Below are 9333 nucleotides of genomic sequence, written 5' to 3'. Positions count from 1 at the left end.
AGCTTACTGTTTCTGTTTAATCGATTAAAACTGTTGCGTTAATCGATTATCCCTGTTCTGTTAATCGATTAAGATTGTTCTGTTAATCGATTATCTTCATCCTGTAATCGATTAATTAGGGGTGATTCAGCATTAAGTGTTGAGTTTCGAAAAGCGGCTATTCTAACTGCTACACCTATTCAATCCCCCCTTCTAGGTGTATTGTAACCACTGATACCTAACAAGTATGTTATACCAATTTAATGAAAACACAGGTGACATATTATTAGGATTAGATTTCTTGAAAAATTACATGGCACTAGAAATAAATACTAAAGTATTAACGTTAACCACACCATGTAAACATAGGGCTTATGACATAAGAATAACTAGACCCTATAGGAGAAAGGATGAGAAATTCCAAAAGAAGCATAGTACGGAAGAAGTTCAGTTTTTACCAAACAATAAGCCTATAGAGATAAAACAATACCTAGCAACTATATCTACCATGGGAACCCAAAAGACAATAGAACAGAGATTAGAGGATAACTATAGTGAAAACTCAGTAGTCCATTGGGAAAAATCTAGGCCTATAGCCAAAATATAATTAAATGATTACAGAAAAGAAATACATTGCAAGCCTTATCCTTGGACAGAGAGGGATAAGAAAGAATTTATAATGCACATAAATGAAATGAAAAAATATGGGCTAATAAGAGAAAGTAGATCAGAATATTAATCGCCATCTATGATAGTAATAAAGCACAGTGAAGAAAAAAGAGGGAAGTCAAGGATGGTTATAAATTGTACAAAACTAAATAAGTTAGCCGTTAGAAACAGGTATCCCATACCTAAGATGGAATTATTGTTCAATCTAATAAGAGGGAAGAGGATATTTAGCAAATTTGATTGCAAATCGGGGTTTTTCCAAATAAAGTTAGAAGAAGAGAGTAAGAAATATACTGCTTTTAGTACATCGGAAGGACTTTACGAGTGGAACGTATTACCAATGAGATTCCATAATAGTCCAAGTATATTCCAAGAATATGTTTCAAAGTTATTATTACCATTAAGGGAGTTTGTAGTAATCTATATAGATGATATCTTAATATTCTTAGATAACCAAGAGGTTCTTGAGATCCATCTAAAAAAGTTTATGGATCTAGTAGAACAAAAAGGGCTAGATATATCACCCCAAAAGGCAGAATTAAGAAAAACTAGGATAGGATTTTAAGACAAATTATATCACAGGATAGAATAGAACTACAAGAACATATAAGCAAAAAAGTGAAAGATTTTCCTAGAATTACAAACAAGAAAGAATTGCAATCATTCTTAGGATTAGTGAACCAGACAAGGAATTATATTCCAAATTTGTCAAAATTGACAGCAAAAATATCTAAGTTAGCTGGGGAAAAGAGTAGGTGGGTAACATATGATAATATAGAAAGTATAATAGGCCAAATTAAAAAATTGGGTCAACATTTGCCTAAATTGTATATACCAATTTAGGCTAATGTAAGATGGATTATCTATACAGATGCATCAGAGAGTTATTGGGGAGCATCATTATACCATGAGAATGAAAGAAAAGATGAAGTAATAACAAGATATTATAGTGGAAAATTTAATGATAGTCAAAGCAAATACCATTCCACTTGGAAGGAGTTTTTAGCAATAATTAAGACTATAGAAAAATTCGAGTTGTTTATAGTAAACACAAAATTTCTAATAAGGACAGATAATACTCATGTGAAACACTGGTTAGATAAAGGAATAAAACCAATAGATTGACAAATAAAATGATGATTAAGTGGCAAAGTGATTTAGCTCACTATGATTATGAAATTGAATACGTAAAAGGAAAGAACAATTTAGTTGCAGATTATTTGAGTAGAATTGGAGAAAATTACTAACAATTTAGTTTCAGATGGCAGAAAATCTGAATATGGAAAATTCAACTATGCAGAATACAAATTCCACTATGCAGAACACAAATATCCATGAAGCTACAGTAGGAACAACAAATTTATCTATGTCTCTCAGCGACCAAATAGATAGAAGACTCAGTAATATGGAAATGAATATCCAATTAGTCCATGCCCATTTAACTACAACTATTGAAAAATCAACGGCCTCATTTAATGAGAGTATTCAAAACACTACACTATCACTATCACAACTGCCAAACCAAAACAAAACAACCAAAGAAGTAGGCACCCAAACTAACTTTGAGGAGTCTACACCACCACAACAATTATTAACTCCCAGCCAAATAGTGTCATTGGCGGAAATAATAAGAACCCAACAAAGAGAAAAAGAAATAATATATGTCTCAAGTAGTTCTAGTAATGTTAGACCCCGATCAAAACCCAAAAAAGACTACCATCTCGTACCAACTTTAACACCAAGGAACAATATGACTATTTGAGACTATTATTAAGAAAATTAAATTGTCTTGGACTTCCAATGCGAACAATTAAATATATATCCTATTATGCATTTAAAAAGGCAATTATTTATTCAGGAACAAGTCTGGAGTTAGTAAAAACATTATTCGGTTATGGGTTGATCCAAACTATCTATTGCTCAAATAATATGTATGAATTATCACTATTGCCAAGGTCAATACAGGAAGCAGCAAAACATTATTTCAATATTGTAACTCAAAATAAAGTGTATGTCAGATATTATTCTACTAAAGCAGCAGTAACCCCAGATAAATTTTATCCCCTAACAAATCTTATCAAATTTGGGACTACAACTGTCCCGTTCGAATATGAGCAAGAAACAAAGTTATTTATTGAAGACCATGATGATTTTGAATACAAGCTCCATACCATCAGGTCCCACGAGTAAGAAATAATTTTCAAAGAAATAATGAGAACTTTGAAAGACAACAAAGAAGTGCAATGAGTTTATTTCACAGGACCAACTACGTGTTTACCTCGGTTTGCATTAAAAATTCTAAAAATACATAATATTACGTAACAATATTTAAATCGTATACTCAAGATTTAAAAACATTATCATGTCTAATTAAACAACAACAAAAAAGAAAATTATACTACTATAAAATGACACAAGTAACTTGATAACACCATCAAACAACATATGAACTATGTTTTAACTACAACAAAAACGTACAATAAGTTTAAAATTTAATTAAATAACGAATATTTGGTTATAATGTAAACTAACAAATGACAAATATAACTAAAAATATAACAAAAACGACATCGATTTGGTTGTTTTTCAAAAGAAATATTTTTTTGATTGACTCGGACGGTCCAACCTATCTGATCATCCGATACATTAGTTTTAGGCTTAAGCTAACCGAGTTAACCTAATTTAATGCAAAGCTGTTTAGATGAGAAATTCAAACCAGTTAGATGTCTGGTTCACAATTGAACTAGTTGGACTAACCGGTTCGAGCCGAGTTTTATAAGAATGAGTTAAATTATTATTTATTTTTAAACAAATGGGTCTAAAGCTTAAAAGCATTTGTAATTAATGTTTAGATTGAATGGAATTTGTAAGCGAAATACTTTTGTAGAATATGAACATTTATAATAATAAATTGTGGTGCAAGGTTTTAAAGAAAAAGTACTTGAGTGAATGTTCAATGTTATTTAATCCAAATTAGTCATTGTTGTGACCTGATTTTTATTTTGGAAGATTGATTCTACGACTTAGGTTCAAACGAATTCAATTTATACCTCTCCTGAATGATTTGGAGTCGCAACTACATTTTTTGTGGTTAAAACATAGAAAACTCTCTGTTATGCCCAATTTGAATAATTTGGTCTTTAAACAACGATTATGAGTTTGAGAGTTGATTACAGATTGGGGAAGGTATTAGCACCTCGTTCGCCCATACTAAAATGGTACATTCGCTAATCACATGGACTTTTATACCCTTAAAAATTATGTATTTAAAATTCAATTATTAAAACAAAATATTTTTATTTTTATATTTGTGTCTGACAAAAGTTTATCTTACTCCTATGTATCCCTAGGTGCAATAGAAAAATCAACACTTCGTAGTTCTGGTTTAAAAATAGGTTGGACAAAAGTTTATCATTTTTACGATAAGTGAAGCAGCAGAAGCTAATGTCCGCACTGCACCAAACCTCAAATAATTTTTTTAAAATTAATAGAAATAATATTTTCATCGAGATAGATGAAGTAGCAAAAACTAATATCCTCACCGCATCAAATCTCAAATAATTTTTTTAAAAGTAATTGAAATATTAGGGAAAAATGCATACAACCTCCATAAACTTTATGTCTTATGCAAGTAGGCACTATGAACTATTTTTCTTTCGTAATTACTCATTAAACTTTATTTGTTGGTGAAATTACTCCATACATAAAGATAATCTTAAATTAGGAATAAAAAATATTGAACTTCAAAAGAATTTGCATGATTAAGCTTCATTATTTCCAATTGCAAAAGGAGGCACCACTATAGAATCAAAACAATAAACAAACAATATTGATTCAAACAACGAGGTTTTCTTCCAGCAAGTGACCAATGACCAAGCATAGACACAGAACAACAACGGAGAGTGATATGGGGATCACCTACCCGTGTTCGTGAGCCAAATTCCTCACCGTCTCGGCTACCAAATTCAGTGGCACCATAATCATTACTTGTGTTTCGTCCTCACACTTACACTTATTACTCACACCACCTTTTCAAGTTTGTTTGGGGTGTTGGTGTCTTTTTTAATCTGCTAAATTTGACTGTTAAAAATAGATTGTGATTGATGTGAAACTTTGACACATTGTGATTACTAAACACTTAGGGATAATATAGAATGGAAGAAAAGGCACCATTATCATTAACATATAACTTATTGTTGCATTTCAGATCATAACAAGGTGCTAGAGAAGAAATAAATCAAGTTCAAACAAGCTACACAAGACCAATGGTTATCAAGTAAGTTCAATCCATTGACAACAAATAGTTTAGGAGTTGATTTGATTGTTGTACAAAATTAAATTACATTTATTTTCACGTACGAACCAATTTCACCAACAAATAAAGTTTGAGGAGTAATTAGGAAGAAAAAAATAGTTCATGGTAATTATTTGCAAAAGCCATAACATTGATGGGGCTTTTGTGGGCTTTTCCTAAAATATTATTCTCATCAAGATAAATGAAGTATCAGAGACTAATGTCCCCCCCATTTGATCTTAAAGAGGTTTTTTTAAATAATTGGAATATTATTCTCTTCAAGATAGATGAAGCGGCAAAAATTAATGTCCGCATCGTATCTAATCTTAAAGAGATTTTTAAAAAATAATTGGAATATTATTCTCTTCAAGATAGAAAAAGCAGCAGAAACTAATATTCACACAACATCTAATCTTCAAAAGATTTTTTAAAATAATTGAAATCTTTCATTATATTGTTAAAGAACCTATTTTTAGTTACTAGATTTTAGTAAATATAAAGTAAAATAATTCATAAAATTATTTAGTTACTTAATTTTTTTATAAAATATAAAGTAAAATAATTCATAAAAGTATTTAATTACTTAATTTTTTTATAAATAAAAATTAAAATAATTCATAAAGGTAAATTTCCAATTCTTAATTTAGTAACTAAATAAAAAGATATATAAACAATTATTGTGGATTTTTACTAGTTTTTATTCTTATTAAAAACAAATGCTACCATGATTTAGGATAAAACATACAATCATTATTTCACATGAAATCTACTAATTAATGTTCATGTTAATATAATTTTGACACAAATAATACTCTCAATAATTAAACAAATAGAATATACAAATAAATAAAAAATAAAGAGAACACATGATTAAAAAGTGGAACATTGAGTTAAAAACAATGGGGTAACCTTTTGTGTCCGTGGGGTGTTTCTATTTAGTGTTTATATCTGGTGGATATTATAATAAGGGATTTGAGTAAAATATATAACATTGGTTACTTTACTCTATTTCAATATTAGACAATATGTGACTAATATAATAACATATTTCGAGCATTCACAACAATCTCCACCTTGATTGAAATTACGAATATCTCGCTCATTGGGAACTCTGCATAAGAATCTCCACCTTAGCGAATATTCCGCTTCACCTTGCTCAATGTCTAATTCTCTTTAACAACTCTTCCACATAAGAGCTCGTTCCCCCTTCAACATAAGCATTTCCTAGTATCCTTGACGATGTTACCAAGAGTCTAACTCTCCAAACTTCTAGTTCATCTTCCTATACTGCCATCTAATGGAACACGCTTCCTAGTCTCCTATTGCTAGGAAGTCATTCGATGTTATGGAACCTCTACACCAAATTTCAATAATTGTCCTCTTCAATACTCAGTCAAACTGAACCTTGGAGCTTCCTTTGAAAGCCTCAAATGCTACCACAATTGTCTACTCTGACAATCCTAGTTCAAAAGAACTATCCTACTCCACCATAAGGAGTATACCACAACACACACCTTACATCAATGCTAACTAATGCATGTGCCACATCCTTGCATCCAAGCCAATGCTCATATCACACCCCAAATCTCTACCAAAGCATGTGTTACACCTTGCGTCAAAGTCAATGTCCATGTTACACCCTACATCAAAGTCAGTCATCGCCCATATGGTTTGTGGATCTGCTAACAATTAATATCATTCGCTATGACGTCCCAGACTGACCATTAGGATATTCCACTTCTCATCTCAATTGAGATCATTCTCTCAATATATAAAAGAGATATTTCCACTTCACATGAATTTTTGGGATTCTGGATCAACACATATCGCCCCCATCACAGTTTCGTCATGTTATCTTCTCCTTCAACTCGTCTACTTTATCCTTACGCAATACCTTTGATGCTCCTTGTCTAGCCATCACGCCTTCACCCTCTCTAGCCATTATCTGGCGCCTGGGTTTAGAGTCATCTACCTATTGGCTCTGATACTAATTGTTGGTGTTGTGGAAGCGATCGTTGCACGGTGTTGGTGACAAGCAATCAAATAAAGAGCATAGAATAAGTAGAAGAGTTGGGTTTATTGAAGTGTGAAGTCCCACATTCGATATGCGGGAATGAGTGACAGAGTTTATAAGTAGGAAAGGCCCATGGAACTAATTGTAAGACTGAGATGACAACTAAGAGAGGGTGAATTAGTTGTTTAAAAATGTGACAGGTTTTTCTGCACATTTCAAGAGTTAATAGAAGTGGAAAATGATATGCAGAAATAATCAAGTAAATGTATGGAGATAAAGGAGAAGAGAGTAAACAGATGTTTTATACTGGTTCACCTTCTTGTCCACCGAAGGCTACGTCCAGTACTCTTGCAGCACAAGAGATTTCTACACTAGATATTAAGAGTAGTAATTACAATTTCTCAATGTATAATTTAGTACTAATGCTCATAAGGTTTGAATAACTTGCAATAACACTTAAGGTAACTTTGAAAAACGAGTTCTGAAAGTTATGAACAAGTTGCACCAAATTTAGAACAAGTATTTTAGAAAATTGTAGTTTGAGTAAGTGATTTCAATGTGAGTTGTGTTATGTATTGTGTATGTTTGAAATGAGTTTCAAAGCCTTTATACAGACTTTCCAATCAACCAGAATACCTGTACGAAAATTTAGGATTTGTTTGGAATGAAATCATTTCGTTTTGGTTGAAAGTTGTGTGGTTTGAATATGAAAACTGGTATAACAGCTCTCAGTAATCGATTACTTAATCTATGTAATCGATTACCCAACACCTTTGTCCAACTGCGTAATTGATTTTCACAGGCAGTAATCGATTACTCAAAAGGTGTAATAGATTACCCAACTGTTTTGTCCTACTATGTAATTATTTACCGTGTTGTGTAATCGGTTATCACATGGTGTAATCGATTACCCTGATCATTTTTTGTTGGATAACTCGTTTCTCACTCATGTAATTTGTTACTTAGTTTTAGTAACCTGTTACTTAGATCTAGTAACCTGTTACTTAGATCTAGTAACCTGTTAAGCAGTATTTTGAAAATTGTTTTCATTTATACTTGTGTTTCTCAATTTTCTTTTAAAATACTATTGAGCATTACTACTAAGTGTATAGATTAGAGTATAAGGATAAAGGTACCTAAAGACTTAGATTCTAAATTCTTGAAGCTTTGTCTTAATTGTCTTCATAAATATTCTTCATTTTCTTCTTTCATGTGATGTTGGTGTCTTCATCAAAACCTTGTCAAGTTCAGGAGCCAGATCTTCTTCACAATCTCCCCTTTTTTGATGATGACAAGCCAATATCTTCTTGATAGTGTAGTTTTCTAAGAGTATCATACGTAGTGATATTCTTGACTTGTCTTGAGTATGTTCCCCATATTTTATATGCTTCCTCTTTGATTTGCAGTTATGTGCCTGAAATGTTTTATCCAGAAAATATACTCTCCCAACTTTTCTCCCCCTTTCGACTTCATCAAAAAGAAGAAAAACCAAATGTCCAGCACAATATAGATATATATATAGCATACAATATGTATATAACAAGCATAAAGGTCATCATAAAAGTGATATCGCATAGCAGAAATTTAAAAGATGATCGTACAAATTTAACCATAGTCAGAAAAACAGCAAACAAACAGCAAAATTTTCCAAATCATGCAACATTATAAACATAATTCCTAGACAAACATAGATCTAAGATTCAAGTTCAGTGCTATCACCATCAAAGTCCATGCTATTGATCTTATAAGAAAGACGTTGAAGCTCGAATTGGAGTTGTTGATTATGAGCATCAAGAATATCCATCAGATTAGAGATGTAGCCTCGAAGAGAGAATAACTCATCCATGATTATCTGGTTTGTAGGCATTGGAACAGATGAAGAAGACTCAGCAGGGAACTCATAAGTTTGTTGTTCAGGATGGTTGGCAGAGGCAGTTACATTAGGATCAGCATGTGCAGCCTGTCTATCACTTTGATGCTTATAGAGTCTATCAATGGGATCTCTAAAGAAGCCCATTTTTGGATCACATCCACATCAATCTTACTATCACGTGCATCAAGTATGACTTTGGATTCACCAGCAGTGGATACACCAAATTGCTCAAGTATGTTGGTTATTAAGATTGCATAAGGCAGATGGCTTGAGATTCTCGAACAGACCACATATGTCTCATTACTCTGTTAGCCCAATTGGTAGAAAGGTTATGCTTAAGAGCATACATCAATTGCAGTTCTATGTCATTTATTTGAGAATGATTTGAATATTTTGGAAGAATGACATAGCTCAAAAAATAATGAAGCAAGTGATCTTCGAGATTGAGATTTCCTACAGCAAGGATATCTCTAATCTTTATAGTTTCACCTGATGTCATTGGCT

Source organism: Lupinus angustifolius, chromosome LG01 (assembly GCF_001865875.1).
Source record: "Lupinus angustifolius cultivar Tanjil chromosome LG01, LupAngTanjil_v1.0, whole genome shotgun sequence".
Taxonomy (NCBI): Eukaryota; Viridiplantae; Streptophyta; class Magnoliopsida; order Fabales; family Fabaceae; genus Lupinus; species Lupinus angustifolius.
Note: the sequence above shows the minus strand (reverse complement) of the source record.